Source organism: Palaemon carinicauda, chromosome 37 (assembly GCF_036898095.1).
Source record: "Palaemon carinicauda isolate YSFRI2023 chromosome 37, ASM3689809v2, whole genome shotgun sequence".
In the NCBI taxonomy this organism is placed as follows: domain Eukaryota; kingdom Metazoa; phylum Arthropoda; class Malacostraca; order Decapoda; family Palaemonidae; genus Palaemon; species Palaemon carinicauda.
Genome location: NC_090761.1, coordinates 75086148 through 75111987, shown reverse-complemented (window position 1 = coordinate 75111987; position 25840 = coordinate 75086148). Strand labels below are relative to the sequence as shown.

The 25840-nt window shown below is 42.0% G+C and overlaps 1 long non-coding RNA gene across 1 annotated transcript in view; it reads right to left on the bottom strand.

Annotated features, from left to right (window-relative positions):
- Window positions 1-1251: 1251 nt before the first annotated feature.
- Window positions 1252-25840, bottom strand: part of LOC137629408 (uncharacterized) — a 53838-nt gene continuing 29249 nt past the window's right edge. Inside the window, exon 4 of the long non-coding RNA XR_011041498.1 lies at window positions 1252-1426. This is a non-coding gene — a long non-coding RNA (uncharacterized lncRNA). The remainder of the gene's footprint in view (window positions 1427-25840) is intronic.

Below are 25840 nucleotides of genomic sequence, written 5' to 3'. Positions count from 1 at the left end.
AGGAGCCACATCCACAATGAAAACTACAAGGACTCTTACGAATGAATGAAATCTTAGCCACTGCTGCAGCAGTACAATATCAAACCCTACGTTAATTGTTAACAGGCAGAACGCATTTACAGGGTCTTAGCATACTAGGACAAGTCCTTTTCATATCATATATGAAAGGATAAAATAAGGGGCACTCAAAACAGTGACTTTCTCAAGCGAAATACTAACCCCATCTGTGTACATAAAAAATAATTCTCAGACATTGACTACTTTATGAGAATGGGTAGTTCATCATTCTTGACTATTTATCAGAATGGATAGTGCACCATTCTTTATAATGTGAATAGTTCAACACTATTGCTTTCAATGAGACATCCTTCAGACCCAAACACGAGAAGTCTATTTTAATAAAAAAAAAAGCCTAAATATGATAATCTCATATTTAGTTAAAGTCTAAGGAAACAAGATATGCTTTACTGGTACTTTTAAGTCTTAAACCTATTTTGTTTAGTAGCAAATAGTTGAGCTATAAGGAGGAATGATGCTTGGTATAATCACTCCAGCGATTATTTCAACTTTCCGAATTTCATTTCTTTGGATTATATTTATCATGAGATAAAATTGCTTTGACTTCATCAAATTATTCTTTCTCAGTTAAAAACCTTTTGCCGTGACTAAAATGCAATAATGAAAACAAACTTTCTACGATACATCAACCGAAATTTGTTTTTAAACAATAAGGTTTCACTAAAATGTAAATGTGTCCTGCTTATTAACAATATTACCAAAACACAGATGGTCATCAACTTATACACTTATGGAAATACGAACAAACGTCCAACTGAAGTCGTAAATCTGAGATATTGTATAAAAAGTTCATAATGAAATTCTGCAATATAACAATATCATACAATTTGATAGAGTACGCAAAACGACATTTCCGCCATGAAACGGGACTACTTGTGGAGACTTTTGCATCTGAAAATTGTAGGCGTGTGAGTTGGGTGAAATTATAACAAAATTCGACCTACAAACGGCTTCTTGGCACCTTTTAACCCTTTGACCCCCAATTTTGGGGGGTAGCCGACATCAACAAATGAAACAAAAACAAAAAAGGGGACCTCTACTCTCTACATTCCTCCCAGCCTGACAAGGGACTCAACCAAGTTCAGATGGTACTGCTAGGGTGCCACAGCCCACCCTTCCCCGTTATCCACCACAGATGAAGCTTCATAATGCTGAATCCCTACTGCTGCTACCTCCGCGGTCATCTAAGGTAAGTACAGTGTATCAATCTTAAAAAGCACAAATTGACCCACTGGTTCAACTGGCCCACTCAGATGTGTTGACTGAGTAAATCCAACTTCGTTGGAGTTTTCAGCGACCAGAGGGAGACAGTCCGTAAGTGGGATTCGACATCCTGAACGAAGGACTTCTGTAAAGGAAAATAAGGTTCTTTAGAAATGTTATTAGTTGTTAGCAAGTTCAGTACAACTCAAATAGCTATCATAATGATTTGAAAAAAAAATTGCATTGAAGATCCTAATTAAAATGTTTCATATAACTGTTACTTTGAGCATGCATTCTTATAAACTTATAAGTGAAATATACTATTTCATAATTTTATAATACTGTACATTTTTTCATCATAAAAAAATTTCTTCAGGTTAGCTTATTTTGAGGAAGCAAAAACCTTTAATCACTGTAACATAATCATAGTATCACAGTAGTACATGAGGAAGCAAATACCTTTAATCACTGTAACATAATCATAGTATCACAGTAGTACATGAGGAAGCAAAAACCTTTAATCACTGTAACATAATCATAGTATCACAGTAGTACATGAGGAAGCAAAAACCTTTAATCACTGTAACATAATCATAGTATCACAGTAGTACAAACTTAAACTACAATCTATAAACTACTGTATTCACCTAATAGGGTATAAATCATATAATAAATAAATCTAATTATTCAAATAGAAGTAATTATTAGTTAAGGATATTCGGTAACACATGCACTCTCTCTGTCTGTCTCTCTCTCTCTCTCTCTCTCTCTCTCTCTCTCTCTCTCTTTCTCTCTCTCTCTCTCTCTCTCTCTCTCTCTCTCTCTCTCTCTCTCTCTCTCAAAATTTAGTTTTACTAGGAAATGAGAAGTCCCCCGAAGAACAAATCAAGAAAATAAAATAAGATAAAATTGGTACTAAAGCTGATTAGATGAAATTTAAATTTTTTCAAATTTTGTGATGCAAGAAATCTAAGAATTTTTAATCGGACTACAATTACGGTCTTATAATAATCACATTCACAGTTATTATTGGATTTCATTTCAATAATGAATTTGGCCTGATTACACAGAAAATTTGGCATTAAGGGGAAACCGACCCAAAATTTAATTTGCGACAATGTATTTGCGGCAACATCATTGCGACACTTTTCTAACTTTAGCGTCATAGCGCTAAGCGTTGATGAAATGGTCATTCCGTCGTCAATGCAATGACTACTTATTTTGAGGACTTATGATTGAAATCATCTTGCTTGAATTGTGTATTAAGTATTGTGCAGAGAAAAATTCATAATTTCTATCGTATATCAGTATCAATTAGGGAAGATAAACTACAAATCTCAAAAATAATTTTTATTTTTCCTAGCTATACAAACACGAGTCATTTTAATAGGGAGTCTTCCTTAGGTGGGAGGGAGTCCCAATGGCAGGAAAAGGCTGTCTGTTTGACCCTCGGCCCAGAGCCTGGCCCTGATACGAGGTAGGGGCAAATCTAAATACTCAATTATGTTATCTCTGTTCAACAAAAAAAGTAAAATGCTTTGAAACTGACAATCATATGTATTATAAAATCATAGCTATATTCTATAAGGTTTGATTCAAAATGTCCTCACCTACTTGTCTACCAATGCTGATACTCCCTAGGCCACGAGAATTAGGATGGGGCGAAATGTTACTTACATTTGACATTAAGTACAGTACTAATAAGTAACAGATGAGTTGACACTAGGATAATTGTGCTGCAGAAGCATAGTTTCTACATTGACTACTGGACAGCCACTACGGGGCCTAGAGTGCAGGTGTCTTGGGTCTTGTAAGCGCTGGGTGGTTCTTGTGGAAAGCAATGTTTGTGACACGACCACGGATGTCACGAGCCCTGGAAGAGGCCCTGGACGATGCTTCTCCCAAAGGGTTTATAAACCTCACAATAGTCTCTAGCAGTCAAAGAGAAATGGTACCTTCAGTTACTCTTTTCTCCTTTCATCCAATCTTGACAAATAGATTAGAGACACCGGAAACACAAAATATAGTCTTTATCAAATAGAGACTCACTGCCCCAACAGGGCATAGTAGTAAATCCACTACATCATCAGTCTCCTCCTTGAGTGATGAAAAAAAAGTCAAATCACTTGTTACAAAAAGGTGGATTTTAGGGATTACAGGAAGCTATGGTTGTGGCTAGCCCATGAATATTGTGAGCCGTTGGAGTTGCCACAGTAATCATGTCTCCAAAGAATTTGAAAGCTCTATTAACAGACTCTCTATCAGTGTCTACCGAGTGGTTATTGCCAGATGCTAAGGTTGTGGTAAACACAAAAGTTATGGGCTTTGGTAGGGGCCCCATTCGATGCTTCTCCTTAAGATATAAGCCCTCATAACCACTTCTCAAAACCAGAAAGGGATTGAGATCTCAGACCCTCCCTTCTTGTTTGACTTGTGCTAACAAACATGATAGGAAAGGTCAGGCAGTAGGAAACAGTCCTCTTAAGGTATAAGCAAACTGCCCTAACGGGACAAAGTAGCAAACAATCCGGATCATCAGTTATACCTCCTTTAATGCTTATTTTTTTTTTTCTTTTTTTTTTTTTTGGGTTCCCCCAGGTCCCTCAGTGTGAGGCACCTCGTATATCCACCAGAGAGTTGCTAATACATCTTCCGGTGTATTTTGCATCTTCCAGTCTTGGATGGTCTGGGATGCATCTTAGGTATTTATCGAGCTGATTTTTAAACGCATCTACGCTCACTCCTGATATGTTTCTTAGATGAGCTGGCAGCACATTAAATAGTTGCTGCATTATCGATGCTGGTGCGTAGTGGATTAATGTCCTGTGCGCCTTTCTCAGTTTACCTGGAATGCTTTTTGGCACTATTAATCTACCTCGGCTTGCTCTTTCTGATACTTTAAGCTCCATGATGTTTTCAGCAATTCCTTCTATTTGCTTCCATGCTTGTATTATCATGTAGCGTTCTCTTCTCCTTTCTAGACTGTACAGTTTTAAAAATTGCAGTCTTTCCCAGTAATCAAGGTCCTTAACTTCTTCTATTCTAGCAGTATAGGACCTTTGTACACTCTCTATTTGCGCAATATCCTTTTGGTAGTGTGGGTACCATATCACATTGCAGTACTCGAGTGTACTACGCACATAAGTTTTGTAAAGCATAATCATGTGTTCAGCTTTTCTTGTTTTAAAGTGTCTGAATAACATTCCCATTTTTGCTTTACATTTAGCCAACAGTGTTGCTATTTGGTCGTTGCATAACATATTCCTATTTAAAATTACACCAAGGTCTTTAATTGCTTCCTTGTTTGTGATTGTCTCATTATTAGGTCCCTTGTATGCATACACCATTCCTTCTCTGTTTCCATAATTAATTGATTCGAATTTATCGGAGTTAAATACCATCCTATTTATCTCCGCCCATTCATATATTTTGTTTAGATCTCTTTGTAGTGAGTTCCTATCTTCATCACAAGTAATTTCTCTACTTATTCTTGTGTCATCGGCGAAACTTCTCACTACGGAGTTTTCAACATCACAGTCTATGTCTGAGATCATAATAACAAATAGCAGTGCAGCTAATACCGTACCTTGGGGCACACCAGATATTACCTGGGCTTCATCTGATTTCTCGTCATTTGCAACCACTATCTGTTTTCTGTTTTGCAGGAATTCTTTTACCCATTTTCCTATCTTTCCCACAATATTATGCTTTCTCATTTTTTTCTCCAATATGTTATGGTCTACCTTGTCAAAGGCTTTTGCAAAATCTAGATAGATCACATCTGTGTCTTTTTCATTTATCATATTATTGTATATGTTTTCATAGTGAGCTATCAGTTGGGTCTGTGTACTTTTTCCAGGTACGAAACCCTGTTGACCCATATTAAACAAATTATTTTTGACCAAATGGTTCATTATTTTCTTTTTTATTACCCTCTCATACACTTTCATAATATGTGATGTTAGACTAACAGGTCTATAATTGCTTGCCTCTAGTCTTGATCCACTTTTGAAGATAGGGGTTATATAAGCTAATTTATGTTTAACATATATCTCGCTCATATCTATACTCTGTCTTAGCAGTATTGCAAGTGGCTTCGCGATAGTGTTTGCAGTTTTTTTAACAAAATCGCTGGAACTCCATCTGGTCCGGCTGCCGATCCATTTTTAATTTCGTTTATAGCCGTGACAATATCTGCTTCATTAATATCTATATCCGTTAGATATTCAACATTTTCTTCTCTCATTTCTGTTTCATTATTCTCATTCGCAATTCTTGGCGTGAACTCACTCTTATATTTTTCTGCTAATATGTTGCATATTTCCTTTTTTTCATTCGTTAGCCGTCCTTCAATTCTTAGAGGGCCTATTTCTATTCTCCTTTTATTCATCTTTTTTGCATAGGAGTAAAGTACTTTGGGGTTTCTTTTTATATTTTGAAGTGTCCTTTCTTCTAAGTCCCTTTTTTCATTTTCTTTCGACTGTATAATCTTTTGTTCTGCATTTTCTATCTTACATTTTATTTCCCTCATTTTCCACACATTTTTTTCTTTTGCAAGATTTTTCTTCCACTTTTTAATTTTCTGAAATAAGATCCTTCTGTCTCTTGGTATGCACGTCTTTTGTTTATTGTTTTTTATCGGTACATATTTTTCAACAATTTTCTCCAGTATTTTGTACAGTATATCCGTATTTACCTGTATATTATCACTTATAAATACATTTTTCCATTCTTTATTCAGTTCTTCATTTATTTCTGACCATTTTATATTCTTACTGTAAAAGTTATATTTTCCATATCCTTCCCAAAGTTTTGTGCTTTTATTAATTCTGTGATCACTTGCTTTGGAATGAACTATCAATTCTATGACATTGTGGTCTGAAATTCCCGTGTTATACACTATTATTTCTTTAACATAATTCACCTCATTCACAAATACTAAATCTAGGACATTTTCCTTTCTTGTTGGAATGTGGTTTATTTGTTGCATATTATGTTCTAATAGCATATCTTGAAGCTTTTCAAATTGCCTCTTATCTTCTGCGCTACTATTACTATCTTTTTTATATGTATACATACAACCACTTTCTTCTATCCGTTCTTTCCAATCCACGAAAGGAAAGTTAAAATCTCCGGATAGGAGTATATTCCAGTCTTTATGGTTTCTACATATATCATCTATTTTTTCTATTATTATGTCAAACTCCTTAGTGTTTGGGGGTCTGTAAACTACAATATTCATTAGTTTTTCAAATTCAAATTCTACCGCAATCAATTCACATTCTGTGTTGCTGTATTTTTCACATACTGTACTTTTCCTTGATTTATGTCTCTTCCATATATTGCGGTTCCCCCTTGATTCCTATTTTTTCTGTCTGATCTATAAGTTTGGAAACCCTTTATCTGGTCATCACTGCCAGTCTCTTGGGAATACCATGTTTCACTTATATTTAATATATCTATTTTTTCAATTTGGGTTAGTTCTTCTAAGAACTCTATTTTCCTTTTAGAGTTACTCGTGACTAAACCCTGTGCATTCATTACTATTATGGTTTGTGTTTCATCCCCATTATTTAATATTGGTAATAATATGGATTCTCCCATGCTTCCTTCCTGTTCTGATATGATGTTCTTTTCTTCATTTCCCGGAATTCTGCCATTAAAAAATCCAACTTTTCTATTATATTTGCTCTTTCGCCTTCATATTTATGTGTGTGTGTATACCTGCAACTGTCCCCATATCTGCACCAACCCCTGGCATTATAGATGCATTCTTTGTAGTTGGGCTCTAAATGTGCAGGTTTGGGTTGAAAGGCCTCATATCTTGGGGCTCTTGGTTCAAAGCGCGGTATATACACGGCCTGCTTTTTTGTTTCTTTTTTTGTTTCTTTTTTGCTTTCATTTTTCTTTTCAGTTTGCTGAGTTTTCTTACTTTCATTCATGGTTGCAGGATGCATATATCGACATTTTTTGTTGTAAATGCATCCTTTTCCTTCTTTTAGGTTTTTGCATATTTTTGGATGGAGATCTCTGTATTCGTCTCCATATCCGTCTAAATACGCACATTTACCATATATTTCATAATTATGGCATATCTTTGGATGCTTGTAGTAGCATCTTTCGCCAAATCTGCAATTCCCTCTTTTCAGCATATTGCAGACTATATCCTTCTTTTCTATTTTTTCTTGTTCTTGCTCTTCCCTAAAATTATGTAGGTCCGGGTAGAGTCTCTTGGGTCTATTATTTGTTTCCATCTGGTAATTTATTTCTTCATAAGTATGTTGTTGGATGGCATCATAGGTTATATCAATGATTTCTTCTGCATCCTTACACATATCCTGTTCATTGTTCTCTTCTTCTTCTTTTTCTTCTTCTTCTTCTTCTGTTTCTTCTTCTTCCTCTTCTTTATCTTCAACTATTTGCAGATTTAGTCTCGACTTAATTATATTTTCTATCCAGACTAAGCATGTTGAGCAGAATACCTTTGTGTCTTTATTTTTTATTTTTTGCTGTATTTCAGCACATGTGGGATGTGTTGGGACATGACAGGCATCACATTTTCTAATCAATTGTTGAGGATTATTAATGGAATACCATATCTTACATGTATTACACCATTTTGGCATTCTTTTTCCCATTGCATCAATCAGCATATTCACCATATTGGACTTCTTATTGTTCTTTGATGGAATGTGTTGATTGATGTAGACTTTCTTTATAAGTCTCTTTAACACTTGGATTTTCTTTGGAATTTCTTCTATATTGTAAATGTCAAATCAGATATTATTAATAGCAGCAGTTTGGATCTTAGTTGCAAATTTTGTAATGAAAGTAAATGACAGAACTTTCGGGTGAAAAAAGATAAGATAGGTTATTTAGTTTGCTCGCTTTTAACGAAACTAGAGCTAAATGGAAGACTGTCGGCAAGAAACCACCGATTACACAACACCTCCCAGTCATCTGAGCACAGGGAGGATCTCCAAAGATAACAATATGGCAGAAAAGACTCGCACCTTTGTAAAATATAATACCTCAACTGGACACAAATACTGACAAATCTGCTATAATCACAAATGACGAAGGATCTGGATCCAAGTGTAGATCCTGATGGGATTGGTTCCTATTGAGAAATTCACTCTAAGCTCTTTCCCTTCTCTGGAATCTCTTCCTGTTCCCTGAGAGACTGACTTGCAAGCAGAAGATATTGACAGAAATGTCGTGTTACATTCTGTTAACATCCATCCATATACCAAAGGCACTTCCCCCAATTTTGGGGGGTAGCCGACATCAACAAGAAACAAAACAAAAAAGGGGACCTCTACTCTCTACGTTCCTCCAGCCTAACCAGGGACTCAGCCGAGTTCAGCTGGTACTGCTAGGGTGCCACAGCCCACCCTCCCACATTTTCCACCACAGATGAAGCTTCATACTGCTGAATCCCCTACTGCTGCTACCTCCGCGGTCATCTAAGGCACCGGAGGAAGCAGCAGGGCCTACCGGAACTGCGTCACAATCGCTCGCCATTCATTCCTATTTCTAGCACGCTCTCTTGCCTCTCTCACATCTATCCTCCTATCACCCAGAGCTTTCTTCACACCATCCATCCACCCAAACCTTGGCCTTCCTCTTGTACTTCTCCCATCAACTCTTGCATTCATCACCTTCTTTAGCAGACATAAATTCGTTATATGACTGTAAAGAACGAAACAGTTTAACATATTTCTTAACCTAAGAATGACGAAAATTAGATCTTTGCAATTTAACATTATTTCTGAAATAATTGGTTTTGTTCCCCAACTCTCCACTGGAAAATTAATTATATTCCCGATATGAATAAAGAGAAAGATCTAATCCCTGTTGTTTAAGTGATAGCTAGTCATGATACTATTTTGCACTCACTTAAATAATATCAATATGATATTCTAAGCTGTTAAAAAGTGAAGATTCGTTGTTATATTCTGTCGGTTTCAATGATGAATATCTGGAGAATCTAAAATCATGAAAATTTTCCCTATATTAAGTCCCTGGATGCATTGCAAAAAAACATAACTTAATGTTAGATCGACGTTTGACACAAGAACGTGTGAAGTTAGTGGTGCGTTCAGCTGCTATTCTAACGTTCAGGTGGTTCGCGTATATTGAGACGCATGGTACGTTCCAGTGGATTTTTTGGCAGATGCTTCTCCGATACCCTGTGGAAGAACGCAGGGGGGGACTATTTGTGGAACTGTGAATATAGCGATACTCTAGCACAATTACTAGGCCTATAATACATAATTTGTTGATTTTTCCTACAAGATACGTATTTCTTTCTTAGGAGAGGATAAAACTGTGGAACCCCTTGGGGTAACAGAAACGGTTGTGAATATATTTTTCACTAACTCCTTCTCAGAAGAAAAGTACCTGTATGAAAATATCTGTAACATAGGCTTAAAAATTGAAGCAGTGTACTATTTGGCATATATTATTGTGTAGCATGTGGACAGGCAAATCTTCCTAGTCAGAGAAGTCTCCCTGATCTCCTTTATCTGAAATAAATAGCTGACCACAGGAACTTAGCACACATGGTATTTGCATGCGACGAAACAGACTCGTATACATTTAAAAAGAGCTAGCAGAGGAGAGCATCGCTTCATTTCTATTCAAGGTTGAAAAGCTGTATAAAATAAAATAAAATAAATATTATATTTGATAAAAGGGATTTTGACGAAGGAAAAATCTATTTCTGGGGAGAGACCTGTGATGCCCGGTGAAAAGGGTCCTTCTTTACACTTTTCTAATATAAATCTTCCAAATATACTAGAGAAAGATAAAAGCATGGAATGCAGAGGTTACTACCGTCGCGCGATCACCTTGTGGGTGTCGTGTATACAACAAGGGCGTGTGAAAACCACTATTCACAGGCTGTCTTCCATTTAGATAATCCCTTCATCAAAGGGGAGGGCCGTGACAGGCCCTAGAGAATACAGTTGGACTACCCCACCGACACCTACTACTCGCGCCCTCCAGGTCATCCTTCTGTTTTGGACTTGCCCGCTAAGTCGTTAATTATTTTGTTCGGTGTTTTTCGCAAGTGATTGTCGTTAATTCAACATGACTGACGTTGCTACTTCACCTTTACCAATGTTAAGTACCATAGGTTGTTTTGACAGTTTATTTCAGTACCGGGCATTTGTTCTTTTTCCAAGATTGTGGATTTTAGTTTTGAAAGAGGTTGGCCTGCCTCGGTATCGGCAGCCATTCACAGATCAACCCAGAAATATTACATATACATAAAGGCTGGAAGACAAATCCTTCCAGATTTTTTCTTCTATGTTTACATATCTTTCCAGTTGAGAGGCAGCCATTTCATGCCCCTCGCAAGTGGAACTTACATCACACCTTTTTCTCTACCTACATAATTGATTGTGATCAAGCTCTATATGGGTGACCTTCCAGAGAATCCCAAATTATCATAAATACTGATTTAGCACTCGTTAGAAAGCCCCGATCTTGGAACAAAGCAAACAAACATCCAATTGCTACGGTGCAACCATACATTGTAGCCATAGCCACCAGTTTTCTTCTATACGGTTTCATATAGAATTCAAGTATTTCATTAATAGTTGGAACAGCTGATAGGATAGAAAAATATTAAGTCATCGTTTCCTACTGAAAATAAAGACCCCAACCCCCAATCACAGACACAAAGCCACCGTAACAGACCCCCACCCCCAACCAAGCATAAATTATCACTGGTTTAAATTGTTTACAGAGGGAAGAGGTCCCCTTTTTGTTTTTGTTTCTTTGTTGATGTCGGCTACCCCCCAAAATTGGGGGAAGTGCCTTGGTATATGTATGTATGTACAATGCGTTCGTGATAATATGAAATTACACAAGACAACCTTTAACCAAGCCGGTCTGTCAATCCCTAGAGTGGATTGTTCAGGTAAGGATAAAAAATCAACACTTGAATAAGAAAGTGAATAAATCTTTGAACACTAATACATTTGTCTCCAGTGCAAGTACTGTACTGTAGATCGGTGTCAAATACATACCTGAAACCCAAGACTGGAAGATTAAGGCAAATGCAGTAGTACAGTATTCTTAAGGCAATGCAGAGACCAAGAATAGACAACGGTGATCTGTGGTAATAATTAAGGGCAGATCAAGGCATAGGTGGAACAAAGGGGAGAAGATAATGGAAGAGGAATGGGAAATGAAAGAAACACATACAAGAGTAAATACAGTAAGAGCAATCAAAGATTTCAGTCTTCCACCAATGAATATTGCCAAAATTTTACTTGAGTCTACGGACATTCCCTCACTTTTCAAATGCTGACTGTACAGTAGATTCAATAATGATCCAGAATTGTGATCTTGATCCGTATCCCTTCCAAATTTTCATGGTTTCTTATGATGCATAATACAGTTAACTCCCCATTAAGACGAGTTCTATTAACCGGATTTCGAAGTTACAAGAGTCCAAATTTATTGAGATATATTCTGTTAGCACGAAATGTCCGATGTTACGCAAGTTGAATTTCCAGCTTAGAGCGAGAGCAAGAGAGAGAGGTTAATAAGAATTTATTTAAGTTTACAAACAAATAAATTTTAGTTTTTAATGTAGTAACAAAAAAAGTAATCTAATTTTACAAATAAATCTACATCCATACTTCTAAATGTAGATGTTTACAATTTAGCATGTTTACAGTACATCACGACTCTATACTTATGAATCTGGTTTGTTCTAAGATAGAATAAAAGGGATTTTGACGAAGGAAAAATCTATTTCTGGGGAGAGACCTGTGGCGCCCGATGAAAACATAGATTTCCCGGCTGTCTTCCATTTAGTTAATTCCTTCGTCAAAGGGACGGGCCGATACAGAGGCACCAGCCAATCTACCAGAGTCCCGCCACCCACGCCCCGACGCGAGCGCCATCTGAACAACATCCTTCTGTATTGGACATGATGGCTTGGTAAGGAAAGGGTGGGATCGTGCAAAAGAATAGGGAAGGGTTTCACAGGGCGCCACAGGTCTCGCCCCAGAAATAGATTTTTCCTTCGTCAAAATCCCTTTTCTGGGTCGACCTGTGGCGGCCGGTGAAAATGTACCAGAGAATGCCTTCCAAGCCCAATAATAATTATTAATGAGGGGAGAGAAAAAACACCATGTAAGGAGAACCATATATTATATTAAGGTAAGTAAGCATGAATCATAAACTAGTCACAGGACATAGTGAGCGTAAGGCTAAACAAACATGATAACAAGGAAACCTCCGAGTATCAGAGCACAACAAGCAACCAAAACTGACATGGCTAAGAATATCCCAACACTAAATTACGGTAAACACATTAAAAGCTAAAATCATCTTAACCTAATATGTAATAAACTAGGACTAACGAACCACCAAGGAAGCGGCGTCGTGGTGCGAGTGGCAGGTAGGAGGGAGAAGAAAAGAGATGGATGAAAGGAAGAACATGAGATCACTGGGGAGAGATACGGCTCAAAGCTGCAACCGTTGGGTATTTAAGGGCCTGTAAGTTCTTTAGATAGTGGCGTTTGAAGACCATAGGAGATTTCCAACCCGTGTACTTTTTAAGGTCATCAAAGTCCATATTTTGGAAATAATTGATGGAGGTAGCTACTGACCGGATATCATGAGCATGGGGAAATGATCCCGGATTGGCTTGTTTAATGAAGTATAGGATTTGTTGCCTAATACCCTGTATGGAAATGGTACCTCCTTGTTCTCTGATAAACAAGGGGCCAGACGATCGGGTAGCAGTCCTGGCTAAAAAGGCCCTGAGAGTAGTGACTGGACATAGAGAAGTATCTTGGAGAAGAGGAATAATCTTCCAAGGGGACCCCCTATTTTGGGGGTCTTCATTTTTAGCTAGGAACGCCCTGCCCTGTCTGGAGAGAGAAGTACTTCACCTGAAGGGAGGAAATATGATATTTTAATAAAATAAATTTTTGAATATACTTACCCGGTGAATATATAATAGCTGCAACTCTGTTGCTCGACAGACACATACATAAAAAACTCGCGAGCGATCGCTATGCAGGTTGCGGGTGTGCCCACCAGCGCCAACTGTCGGCCAGATACCACTCTCTGATGTAAACAAAACCTTCAATTTCTTCTCATCCCACTGCGTCTCTATTGGGGAGGAATGGAGGGTCGTTTAATTTATATATTCACTGGGTAAGTATATTCAAAAATTTATTTTATAATTAAAATGTTATTTTCATTAGTAAAATAAATTTTTGAATATACTTACCCGATAATCATGTAGCTGTCAACTCTGTTGCCGACAGAAATCTACGTTCGGGATACGCCAGCGATCGCTATACAGGTGGGGGTGAACACCACAGCGCCATCTGTGGTCAGGTACTCTAGTACTTCTAGTCAACACCTCCTCAATTTTTTCCTCGGTCCACTGGTTCTCTATGGGGAGGAAGGGTGGGTCAATTAAATCATGATTATCGGGTAAGTATATTCAAAAATTTATTTTACTAATGAAAATAACATTTTTCAATATTAATCTTACCCGATAATCATGTAGCTGATTCACACCCAGGGTGGTGGGTGGAGACCAGCATACATGTTAACACAGAAGCTAAGTATCCCGTATTTTATTTTATTAGTTATTCAAAAATAACATAAAATAAATAAGTACCTGGTAAGGAAGACGACTTGAACCATTACTCTGCCTTTATTAAGTACGTCTTTCTTACTGAGCATAGCGGTCCTCTTAGGATGCTGAACGACTCTTAGGTGCTGAAGTATAAAGGACTGCAACCCATACTAAAGGACCTCATCACAACCTTTAACCTCGGCGCTTCTCAAGAAAGAATTGACCACCCGCCAAATCAACAAGGATGTGGAAGGCTTCTTAGCCAACCGTACAACCCATAAAAAGTATTCAAGAGAAAGGTTAAAAAGGTTATGGGATTATGGGAATGTAGTGGCTGAGCCCCCGCCTACTACTGCATTCGTTGCTACGAATGGTCCCAGGGTGTAGCAGTTCTCGTAAAGAGACTGGACATCTTTGAGATAGAATGATGCGAACACTGACTTGCTTCTCCAATAGGTTGCATCCATAACACTCTGCAGAGAACGGTTCTGTTTGAGGGCCACTGAAGTAGCCACAGCTCTCACTTCATGTGTCCTTACCTTCAGCAAAGCAAGGTCTTCTTCCTTCAGATGAGAATGTGCTTCCCTAATCAGGAGCCTGAATAGGTAAGAAACTGAGTTCTTAGACCTTGGAAGAGAAGGCTTCTTGATAGCCCACCATAAGGCTTCTGATTGTCCTCGTAAAGGTTATGACCTTTTTAGATAGTACCTAAGAGCTCTAACTGGGCAAAGTACTCTCTCCAGTTCGTCCCCCACCAAGTTGGACAGGCTTGGGATCTCGAACGACTTAGGCCAAGGACGTGAAGGAAGCTCGTTTTAGCAAAAAACCGAGCTGCAAGGAACATGTAGCCGTTTCAGATGTGAAAACTATGTTCCTGCTGAAGGCGTGGATCTCACTTACTCTTTTAGCTGTTGTCAAGCACACGAGGAAAAGAGTTTTTAATGTGAGGTCCTTAAAAGAGGCTGATTGGAGAGGTTCAAATCTTGATGACATAAGGAACCTTAGGACCACGTCTAGATTCCAGCCTGGAGTGGACAACCGACGTTCCTTTGAGGTCTTAAAAGACCTAAGGAGATCCTGTAGATCTTTGTTGGTGGAAAGATCCAAGCCTCTGTGGCGGAAAACCGCTGCCAACATACTTCTGTAACCCTTAATCGTAGGAGCTGAAAGGGATCTTACGTTCCTTAGATGTAACAGGAAGTCAGCAATCTGGGTTACAGTGGTACTGGATGAGGAAACTGCATTGGCCTTGTACCAGCTTCGGAAGACTTCCCCTTTAGACTGATAGACTCTGAGAGTGGATGTCCTCCTTGCTCTGGCAATCGCTCTGGCTGCCTCCTTCGAAAAGCCCCTAGCTCTTGAGAGTCTTTCGAAAGTCTGAAGGCAGTCAGACGAAGAGCGTAGAGGTTTGGATGTACCTTCTTTACGTGAGGTAGACATAGAAGGTCCACTCCTAGAGGAAGAGTCCTGGGAATGTCGACCAGCCATTGCAGTACCTCTATGAACCATTCTCTCGCGGGCCAGAGCGGAGCCAACCAACGTCAGCCGTGTCCCTTTGCGAGAGGCGAACTTCTGAAGTACCCTGTTGACAATCTTGAACGGCGGGAATGCATACAGGTCGAGATGGGACCAATCCAGCAGAAAAGCATCCACGTGAACTGCTGCTGGATCTGGAATCGGAGAACAATACAACGGGAGCCTCTAGGTTATCGAGGTAGCGAACAGATCTATGGTTGGCTGACCCCACAGGGCCCAAAGTCTGCTGCAAACATTCTTGTGAAGGGTCCACTCTGTGGGGATGACCTGACCCTTCCGGCTAAGGCGATCTGCCATGACATTCATATCGCCCTGAATGAACCTCGTTACCAGCGTGAGCTTTCGATCTTTTAACCAGATGAGGAGGTCCCTTGCGATCTAGAACAACTTCCACGATTGAGTCCCTCCCTGCTTGGAGATGTAAGCCAAGGCTGTGGTGTTGTCAGAGTCCACCTCCACCACCTTGTTAAGCTGGAGGGACTTGAAGTTTATCAAGGTCAGATGAACCGCCAACAGCTCCTTGCAATAGATGTGAAGTGTCCTTAGCTCCTGATTCCATGTTCCCGAGCATTCCTGTCCGTCCAAAGTCGCACCCCAGCCCGTGTCTGATGCGTCAGAGAAGAGACGGCGGTCGGGTTTCTGAACAGCCAAAGGTAGACTTCCTTGAGAAGAAAGCTGTTCTTTCACCACGTGAGAGTAGACCTCCTCTCTTCGGAAACAGGAACTGAGATCGTCTCTAGCGTCATGTCCTTTATCCAGTGAGCCGCTAGATGATACTGAAGGGGGGGAGGTGGGGTCTCCCTAACTCGATGAACAGTGCCAGCGATGAAAGTGTCCCTGTTAGACTCATCCACTACCTGATGTAAGCCAAGGCTGTGGTGTTGTCAGAGTCCACCTCCACCACCTTGTTAAGCTGGAGGGACTTGAAGTTTATCAAGGTCAGATGAACCACCAACAGCTCCTTGCAATAGATGTGAAGTGTCCTTAGCTCCTGATTCCATGTTCCCGAGCATTCCTGTCCGTCCAAAGTCGCACCCCAGCCCGTGTCTGATGCGTCAGAGAAGAGACGGCGGTCGGGTTTCTGAACAGCCAAAGGTAGACTTCCTTGAGAAGAAAGCTGTTCTTTCACCACGTGAGAGTAGACCTCCTCTCTTCGGAAACAGGAACTGAGATCGTCTCTAGCGTCATGTCCTTTATCCAGTGAGCCGCTAGATGATACTGAAGGGGGGGAGGTGGGGTCTCCCTAACTCGATGAACAGTGCCAGCGATGAAAGTGTCCCTGTTAGACTCATCCACTACCTGACTGAGCATCGGTTCCTTCTCAGCATGCTCTGGATGCAATCTAGGGCTTAGTATATCTTTGGAGCCGACGGAAAAGCCCGAAAAGCTCGACTCTGAAGATCCATACCCAGGTAGACAATGGTCTGGGATGGGACGAGCTGGGACTCCTCAAAATTGACCAGGAGGCCCAGTTCCTTGGTCAGATCCATAGTCCATCTGAGAATCTCCAGACAGCGACGACTTGTGGGAGCTCTTAAAAGCTAGTCGTCTGACGGAGCCGGACACAAGATCATGGTACTGCTGCACAGTCTGTGAACTGTCAACCATGGGGAAGCGAGGAAGTACAGTGACAACACGAAGCTGTCTAGACTGTCTGGGTCGTACAGACAACTCCTTATCGGGTTGCTGAGGTTGCCGCACTGCGTCACAACAAGACACTTCTGCTGGTTGTTGAACGTCTTCCCAGTGACACACTGACTCCGTAAACAAAAAATCCTCTAACAAGGACTAAGCTTGGACTGCATGTCTTGCAACACAGCTCAAGGTCTATGGGAGCAGGTGTGGTAACAGACGGGGTTAGCGACTGAAGTGGAACCATTACCCTCCCTGGAAGCATGCTATGCTTAAATAAAAGTCTATAGGAGGCTAAGCAGCTAAAGGCTCCTCTCCAAATGACAGAGTCCTCAAGGGAAAATCAGAAGGAGGGAGAATAGCACTTTCTCATCTACAGGAACCATATCCGAGAAAAGCTAAGTTCTCTCAGTGAGGGTTTCACTGGTGCAAAAGCAGCACACTAGAAGGCAACGTTATGAAACTGCTTGACAGTCTAGTGAGTTGGCAACAACCAAAGATGTGTGACTGAGAAGCATGCAGTAAGGTATGCAGAGCATGCTGTATGTAGAGCATGCTGTAAGGTAAGCAGAGCATGTTGCATGGCGTGCGGCTTATGCTGCATGGCGTGCGGCTCATGCTGCATGGGATGAGGCTCATGCTGCATGGTATGAGACTCATGCTGCATGGGATGAGGCTCAAGCTGCAAGGGATGAGGCTTATGCCGCATGCGTTGAGGAGGATGCCGCATAGTATGAGGCTCCTGCCTCATGGGTTGAGGCGGTTGCCGCATAGCATGAGGCTTTTGCCTCATGGTTTGAGGAGGATGCCGCATAGCATGAGGCTCCTCATAAGCATGAGGCTGCCTCATGGGTAGGGGAGGATTTTTTTAAAGAAATCTGAACCTGACACTAATCTAGCTGTCCGAGGATTTACCTGGTGAGACATCAGTCTCTTTACCAGCGAGTTTTACCAGATTTCCCCGGGCCACCACGTGACACAATTGGTAGTAATTCATTCAAATTACCCCTAATGAGTCAATATGGATAAATATCAACACAACATCGTGTTCAAATAGAAATAAATTTCTACCTCATACTTGGGATCGAACGCTAGCCCCTTCTAATGAAAGGCCAGGTCGAAACCAACCATGCCACGAGAGCCCATTCAAGAGTTGAGGTTCTTGCCTCAAGAGTGGAGGTGGCTGCCGCAAGAGTTGAGGTTGCTGCCTCAAGGATGGTGGAGGTTGCCGCAACGCAAGAGGTAGCTGCATAGCGCTGGTATCTGGCAACTCCCAATGCAGCAGCTCACGCGTGGAGGTAGGTTGAGGAACCTCAACATCATACGTCTGGCAGGGTGGACTGCGCAGAGGTGGAGTTGAGGTTGCTGCCTCGAGGATGGTGGAGGTTGTCGCACCGCAAGAGGTAGCTGCCTCGAGGATGGAGGAGGTAGTCGCAACGCATGAGGCTCCTACCTCAAGGGTAGAGGAGGTTGCTGCAAAGCATAAGGCTCCTGCCTCAAGTGTTGAGGAGGTTGCCGCGTGGCAAGAGGCTCCTGCCTCAAGGAAAGTGGAGGTTGCTGCACAGAGCTGGTATCTGGCAACTCCCAATGCGGCAGCTCACGCATGGAGGTAGCTTGAGGAACCTCAACATCATACGTCTGGCAGGCTGGACTGCGTAGAGGTGGAGGAGCGCTCGCAGGAGGAGGTGTGTTAACCTTCTCTGCCTGAAACTCCTGCATCAACACCGCAAGCTGAGACTGCATTGTCAGCAGCATAGACCACTAGAGTTTAAGAAAGACAACAACAAACGGAGCTACTGTCCGTTGAAACTGAGGGTCTAAAACAGCTGGTGCGGCAACAGACGGAGTTACTGTCTGTTGCGATACCACCTTGCCTCTCTGGGAGGTGTGCAGGTGTCGTACTGCAGCAAGTCCGAACTGACCCAGTGCTAATGGCACCACCTAGGAGTTGGACTTGCGCGGAAGGGACCGACTTGCACTTAAAAGCTGCAAGATTTGGTCCATGGTTTCTGCGAGAAACCTCTTCCGCAGACGAGGAATAAATGGGCTCTCTCGTCTTTGTGTGGGTGGGGTGATCACGTCGGCTACGTGAGTTGGTTACACCCGAAACCACGGAGGGAAACGTCTGTTCGTCGATCAAGGCCTGCTGAACCCATAAGTCCTTCGACATTACTTCTCCCCTGGGCTTGGGAGCTTGTAAGAGGTCCCAGACTAGGCGAACAACTGGCACGAACAGACGAACCCTCGAACGCAACACTGTAACACTTATCACTTTATCACTTTCGATTTTCTGTTTGCACTTATTTCACTGAACTCGAAACTTTAAGTGGTTTGTACCTGAAACACGCAATTCTATCCTTCATTAAAAGTTAGTAATTGCGAAAACAGTATTACAATGTAACAGAAAAACATAATGAAAGATAAATAATTCAGTGGCTGGAAAAGAGATTAAACACTAGATCAAATAAACTACGTTTAAAATCTCTCACCGCATAAAGTCTGAGAACAAGAATAAAACTCTAGAAACGTTTACCTTCTTCCCCTAAAGAGACTAGGGAGAAGAGCAAAAACGATAACAACGTTACCCGCTTGAACGAAACGTTTATCCTCCTCTCTCTCCCTCCGTCTCTATCTCTCTCTCTCTCTCTCTCTCTTGACTTAGCACCTGAGAGAAGAGCCCAATTATATATATCGTTAAAACATATTATTGTTAAAGGAAAAAAACTGAAAGGTTTCCCAAATAAAAAGTTCCTTTATTAGAATAGAACCATTTAAGCTAAGAAAGAATGAACAAAACGCTAGAATCGGTTTACTCTTACTGCAACGTGACACCGTGATAGACTCTCTCTCTCTATCGTAACGATAGAGCGCAAGTTGAACGTTCTGAACGTCAACAACTGCAGAGACAAAACAAAACGTTAGTTCAACTTTGAAAACAGTACAAGACTATCAAAGAAATTCTTTCAAAAACATTAAAATGGCATAATATGTTAACAGGTAAAAACGAAATGACGGGCTCAAAGTTAATTAACTTCGGTTCCAAGAAAAGAAAAGACCGCCTACTATTAGGAAAGGTCGAATATAAACAAATATAAAAATTAATTTTAATAAGTTTATAATAAAAGGAAGTTAATCAAAGAGGCCTATAAGGCAGAGAGATAAAAAAATAAATCTATAACTTTGTTAAGCAAAATTAAGAGAGTCTATACTCTCTTCGACACCAACACTTCCGTCTAAGGGAAGGGTCGGCCATTTAAAAGTGAAAGAGAGTTCATACTCTCTTCGTACCAAAATTAAACCAAAAATTAAATCAAATTAATTCCAAAAACTTGCTAAGCTAATGATATAGCTTCCTGAATAGCGAAGGCTAAACTCTAGAGCAAATACATCACCAAATCGTGAGCAATAACTCCAGAATCAACAGCGTATCCATGTAGGTCTAGCCGGAGGCACGACAGAGGAAAAATTTGAGGTGGTGTTGACTAGAAGTACTAGAGTACCTGACCACAGATGGCGCTGTGGTGTTCACCCCCACCTGTATAGCGATCGCTGGCGTATCCCGAACGTAGATTTCTGTCGGCAACAGAGTTGACAGCTACATGATTATCGGGTAAGATTAATATTGAAAAATATCATTTTTAAATATTTAACTTAGCCGGTGAATATATAATAGCTGATTCACACCCAAGGAGGTGGGTAGAGACCAGAGTTAAATATGTTTACATCGTATAAGCTAAGAGTTTCTTCATTTTGACAGTTATCAATATAACAAAACCAAAATAAATAGGTACCTGGTAAGGAAGTCGACTTAGACGATTACTCTGCCTTGTAAGTCTGTCTTCCTTACGGAGCCCAGCGATCCTCTTAGGATGCTGACAGACTCCCAGGAGCTTTAGTATCAAGGGCTGCAACCCATACAACAGGACCTCATCAAACCCCTAATCTGGGCGCTCTCAAGAAATGACTTTGACCACCCGCCAAATCAACCAGGATGCGAAAGGCTTCTTAGCCTTCCGAACAACCCATAAAAACAACATTAAAAACATTTCAAGAGACAGATTAAAAGGATACGGAATTAGGGAATTGTAGTGGTTCAGCCCTCACCCACTACTGCACTCGCTGCTATGAATGGTCCCAGTGTGTAGCAGTTCTCGTAAAGAGTCTGGACATTTATCAAGTAAAATGACGCGAACACTGACTTGCTTCTCCAATAGGTTGCGTCCATGATACTTTGCAGAGATCTATTTTGCTTAAAGGCCACGGAGGTTGCGACAGCTCTAACATCGTGCGTCTTAACCTTAAGCAAAGATCGGTCTTCCTCACTCACGTGTGAATGAGCTTCTCGTATTAACAATCTGATGAAATATGACAAAGCATTCTTTGACATAGGCAAGGATGGTTTCTTAACCGAACACCATAACGCTTCAGATTGGCCTCGTAAAGGTTTAGTACGAGTTAAGTAGAACTTAAGAGCTCTAACAGGGCATAATACTCTTTCTAGTTCATTGCCTACGATCTTCGATAAGCTGGGAATATCGAAAGATTTAGGCCAAGGACGAGAAGGTAGCTCATTCTTGGCTAGGAAACCAAGCTGCAGAGAACAAGTAGCTTTTTCTGACGGAAACCCGATGTTCTTGCTGAAGGCATGAAGCTCACTGACTCTTTTAGCCGAGGCCAAGCATACCAGGAAAAGTGTCTTAAGAGTGAGATCTTTCAGGGAGGCTGAATGTAAAGGCTCAAACCTGTCTGACATGAGGAATCTTAGGACCACGTCTACATTCCACCCAGGCGTAGCCAAACGACGTTCCTTAGAGGTCTCAAAAGACTTAAGGAGGTCTTGCAGATCTTTATTGTTGGAAAGATCTAAGCCTCTATGCCGGAAGACCGAGGCCAACATGCTTCTGTAGCCCTTGATCGTAGGAGCTGAAAGGGAGCGAACTTTTCTCAGGAATAAGAGAAAATCAGCTATTTGGGCTACAGAGGTACTGGACGAGGATACGGAAACTGACTTGCACCAGTCTCGGAAGACTTCCCACTTCGATTGGTAAACTCTAATGGTAGATGCTCTCCTCGCTCTAGCAATCGCACTGGCTGCCTCCTTCGAAAAGCCTCTAGCTCTCGAGAGTCTTTCGATAGTCTGAAGGCAGTCAGACGAAGAGCGAGGAGGCTTTGGTGTACCTTCTTTACGTGTGGCTGACGTAAAAGGTCTACTCTTAGAGGAAGACTTCTGGGAACGTCTACCAACCATCGAAGTACCTCGGTGAACCATTCTCTCGCGGGCCAGAGGGGAGCAACTAACGTCAACCTTGTCCCTTCGTGAGAGGCGAATTTCTGCAGTACCTTGTTGACAATCTTGAATGGTGGGAATGCGTAAAGATCTAGGTGTGACCAATCTAGGAGGAAGGCATCTATATGTATTGCTGCTGGGTCTGGGACTGGAGAGCAATAGATTGGAAGCCTCTTGGTCAGCGAGGTTGCAAAGAGATCTATGGTGGGTTGACCCCAAGTCGCCCAAAGTCTCTTGCATACATCCTTGTGGAGGGTCCATTCGGTTGGAATTACTTGACCTTTCCGACTGAGACAATCTGCTAGGACGTTCAAGTCGCCCTGGATGAACCTCGTTACTAGGGAGATGCCTCGATCTTTTGACCAGATGAGCAGGTCCCTTGCGATCTCGTACAGAGTCAATGAGCGGGTACCTCCCTGTTTGGAAATGTACGCCAAGGCCGTGGTGTTGTCCGAGTTGACCTCCACCACCTTGCCTCGAAGGAGATTCTCAAAGCTTATCAAGGCCAGATGAACCGCCAAACGCTCCTTGCTGTTGATATGCATGCTCCTCTGACTCGAGTTCCACAGACCTGAGCATTCCCGACCGTCCAGCGTCGCGCCCCAGCCCAAGTCCGATGCGTCCGAGAAGAGAACGTGGTAGGGTTTCTGAACTGCTAGGGGAAGACCCTCTCGTAGACTGATATTGTCTTTCCACCAAGTCAGACAAGTCTTTATCTTTTCGGAAATCGGGATCGAGACCGCCTCTAGCGTCTTGTCCTTTTTCCAGTGAAAAGCCAGATGGAATTGTAGAGGTTGGAGGTGTAGCCTTCCTAGCGAGACAAATTGCTCCAGGGATGACAGCGTTCCTACCGGACTCATCCAAAGCCTGACTGAGCAACGTTCCTTCTTCAACATCTTCTGGATGGCGAGCAGGGCTTGATCTATTCTGGGGGCTGACGGAAAAGCCCGAAAAACTTGACTGTGAATCTCCATCCCTAAATACAGAATAGTTTGGGATGGGACCAGCTGTGACTTTTCCAAGTTGACTAGGAGTCCCAATTCCTTGGTCAGATCTAGAGTCCAATTGAGATCCTTCAGACAGCGATGACTGGAAGAGGCTCTCAGAAGCCAGTCGTCCAAGTACAGGGAGGCTCTGATCTCCGATAGCTCGAAACTGGTACCCCACATTCCTGTAAACAAACCTCAGAAACGGTTGGGAATCCGGGTGTATAGGAATGTGGAAGTATGCCTCCTGAATGTCGAGAGAGACCATCCAGTCGCCTTCCAAAAATGCTGTCAAGAAAGCCTGCTAGACTTCATCGTGAAGTTTGTCTTGACAATGAACACATTGAGCGCACTTGCCTCTTACGTACTCCTGCAGTGAACATGGCTGCCAAATCATGGAGCCATCCCTGAGGGACTTGTTCCTGCAGAGAACGTGGCTGTCAGATCATTGGAGCCATCCCTGAAAGCCTTGTTTATGCATGACATAATTGTACAGCAAAACTTCAAAGGCTCGAAAACAGCTGTGAAGTTGACCTGTAAAATCTTGGAGCGTCTCCTGGCCAGGCGCCAGGGAGAGTCTATGAGATTTGAGAAGTCTATCTAGGCAGAGGCAGGAACTCCCAAGCCGAGAACTTCTCTCGTGTCATATCAGACTCTCGCTCTATAAGCCAGTTTAAAAGAAGGGAAAGCAAAGGCTGTATCCCCAAAACTCCTCCTGGTGATAAACCAGTCGCCTAGCAAACGTAAAGCTCTCTAGGAGAGCGAGAGAGCACTAGCTTATAAAACAACAGCTTCGAAGTAGCTAGGCCTAGTGTAAGCTCTGACGTTTAGGCGAACGAGGAGCAGCAGTTACAAAAGATCCGGACAAAGATCCTTAAAAATCAGCATGATTTATTTAAAGTCCATAGAGGGCTAAGCAGCTTTAGGCTCCTCTCCGTCTGACAGAGTCCTCAAGGGAATATCAGTAGGAGGGGGAACAGCAACTTCCTCATCTAAAGGAACCTTGTCCGATAATAGCTGAGTCTCAAGCAAGGGAGAGACCTACCGTGGTGGCAATGCTTTACAAGCAGAGTCCACACGCACTGGTGCATTAGTAGCGGACCAGGACGCAACGTCATGAAACTGCTTGACAGTCTGTGAACTGTCAACAACAACAGGTGCGAGAGACCAGGACGCAACGTCATGTAACTGCTTGACAGTCTGTGAACTGTCAACAACAGGTGCGTGAGGACGCACAGCGTCCACTCGAGACTGCTTTGACCGCCTAGACTGAGCAGTCAAAACAACTCTAGAATGCGGAGGTTGACGCTCAGCGTCAAAACGAGTCAACTCCGATTGTTAGCGAACGTCCTGAACGTCAACAGGAGCATCAGCAAGTGGCCTAACGTCCAAATGTGGCTGAAAATCCACACGAGACCGCATCAAGTGTGGTTCTAAACAACCTGACTGACGTGACTTAGCTACGCCAACGTCAACAGGACGCACAAAGGAACGTTAGGTTGGCTGAAAGCCAGGATCTCGATGAGATAAACGGCTAGGCTCAACGGACTTATCGGCAGAATAGTCTTCCATAAGGGAGGCAAGGTTATTCTGCATGTCTTGCCGTACAACCCATTTAGGATCAACGGAAATGGTTGCGGTAAGAGACGAGGGTAACGTCTGTGACCGCAAAACCTTGCCAACAAAAAGACTCTCGGAGTCTGTGTTACGCTTTTGTTAGGCGGCGAGCAGTCTTCCGATGACTGCATAGGGTCAGAGCTGTCCTAATGGCTACAACCAGGACGCTGGACCTGTCCTGAAAGGACTGACTTTCGCTTAAGGGCCTCGAAACCTTGTTTCAGGTTTCTTATGCGAAAAGCCTTTGGATGACGAGGAGAAAATCGTCTCTCTCGCCTTATGGTAGGGGTGATCTTGGTAAGATACACCCGATACCATAGAGGGAACGTCTGTTCGCTGATCAAGGCCTCTCGAACCCATAAGTCGTACGACATTACTTCTCCCCTGGGCTTGGGAGCTTGCAAGAGGTCCCGGACTAGGCGAACGACAGGCACGAACAGACGAACCCTCGGTCGCAACACTGATAACACTTTGCGCAATATCACTTTATCACTACGATTTTCTGTTTTACACTTATTTCACTGAAATCGAAACTTTTACTGATTTCTACCTGAAGCACGCAATTCTACCCTCATCAAAAGGTAGTAATAGCGAATCAGTCGTATAATGCAAGCACATTAATATCAGCAAAAAACAGTAAACATTTTTAAGATAAAAAAAATCAGTGGCTGGGGAAGAGACTAAACACTAGTTCATTCAAAACTACGTTTTCAATCTCTCACCGTACATTGCCTGGGGACGAGAATAAAAAACTAAAAACGTTTTATCCTTTCTCCCCGTACAGAGACTAGGGACGAGAGTAACTCGAGAACAACGTTACCCCCGCTTGAACGGAACGTTTTCTCCCCTCTCTCTCCCTCCGTCTCTCTCTCTCTCTCTCTC